This window comes from Phyllopteryx taeniolatus, unplaced genomic scaffold (assembly GCF_024500385.1).
Source record: "Phyllopteryx taeniolatus isolate TA_2022b unplaced genomic scaffold, UOR_Ptae_1.2 contig_770, whole genome shotgun sequence".
Classification (NCBI taxonomy): Eukaryota; Metazoa; Chordata; class Actinopteri; order Syngnathiformes; family Syngnathidae; genus Phyllopteryx; species Phyllopteryx taeniolatus.
The window spans coordinates 1-1,612 of NW_026903746.1; the positions used below are offsets into that span (position 1 = coordinate 1).

The window sequence follows — 1,612 nt, forward strand, 5'->3', positions numbered from 1 at the left end:
GGACCCTCCTCTATAGCACCCCTGAATAGACCTTACCAGGGAGGCTGAGGAGTGTGATCCCCCTGTAGTTGGAACACACCGTCGGGTCCCCCTTCTTAAAAAGGGGTACCACCACCCCAGTTTGCCAATCCAGAGGCACTGTCCCCGATGTCCACGCGATGTTGCAGAGGCGTGTCAACCAGGACAGCCCTACAACATCCCGAGCCTTGAGAAACTCCGGGCGACTCTCATCCACCCCCGGGGCCTTGCCACCGAGGAGCTTTTTAACCACCTCGGTGACCTCAACCCCAGAGATAGGAGAGCCTGCCTCAGAGAACCCAGACTCTGCTCCCTCATGGGAAGGCGTGACGGTGGAGTTGAGGAGGTCTTCAATGTATTCTCCCCACCGGCTCACAACGTCCCAAGTCGAGGTCAGCAGCACCCCATCCCCACTATACACAGTGTTGATGGTGCACTGCTTCCCCCTCCTGAGATGCCGGATGGTGGACCAGAATTTCCTCGAAGCCGTCTGGAAGTCTTTCTCCATGGCCTCACCGAACTCCTCCCATGCCTGAGTTTTTGCTTCAGCAACCACCAAAGCTTGAAGTCTCGGCGCCCTTTGCACAATGGTCATTGCATCGGACTATTGCAATATTAGTCATTCGAACTGCTTTAAGTGCTAGAGGACTCTCCATCTTTTGCACAACTGTCAAAAAAAAATAAAAATAAAATAAAAAACTGTACCGACATTACCAGATAACTAGCAACCCTTTATTGCTCAGTAACAGTTTTTTGTCAATGTCTTTATGTCTCAAAAGTGTTCTCTGTCAATTGACTGTTGTCGTACTAGAGCCGCTCCAACTACCGGAGACAAATTCTTTGTGTGTTTTTTGGACATACTTGGCAAATAAAGATGATTCTGATTCCGCTTGGCCAGTCGGTACCCATCAGCTCCTGGGCTGTCCCATCAGTGTCGGCCCGGACACCAGCTGCTCGCCCCACCTCCAGGCTAAAGGAAGAACCGAACTCAAGTCACGAGAACTTCACTCAGTGACACAAGCTATTGAGCTATTTTGCACATAAACAAGATTCACTGCGAGCAGGGTTCGAACCTGCGCGGGAAGATCCCATTGGATTTCAAGTCCAACGCCTTAACCACTCGGCCATCGCAGCCACATGAGGTTGAGCGCAAACAGTCATTTATAGTAGTAGTTTCATAGTCATTTGAGGGCCGAATCAATTTCGGCCACTGAGTGTACTTATTTTACTTTGTCTGTATTTGATCAAAATGGGTTTGCGACTCAATTATATCACATTACACGGAAGTACTAAATTTGAGTTGGCGTTACACAAATAAAATGGATGGAAAACCTGCCCAAAATGTATTTGTGTTCATCCAATGAGTCATTTTTTTTGAGTGAAGGTTACACTTCTGTAAAGTACATTTCCGCCATGGGAGGAAGATATGATCAAGGTCAAACTATACTTTCATCTCTGTCATGTTTTACAGTTCTGAGACCTTGAGTACTCCTGTTTGTGCAATTCAAAAAGGCACTTGCTCATGAAAAGAAACTATATTTAAACTCTGGAATGTATCTTCACTAGATACATAAAACAACTTGTTTCTAATACG

The 1,612-nt window shown here is 46.9% G+C and overlaps 1 non-coding gene across 1 annotated transcript; it reads right to left on the reverse strand.

The window, feature by feature from the left end:
* Nucleotides 1–1,070: 1,070 nt before the first annotated feature.
* On the reverse strand, nucleotides 1,071–1,152 carry trnas-uga (transfer RNA serine (anticodon UGA)). The gene has a single exon. It is a non-coding gene; the product is annotated as a tRNA-Ser (tRNA).
* Between the last annotated feature and the right edge of the window lie 460 nt (nucleotides 1,153–1,612).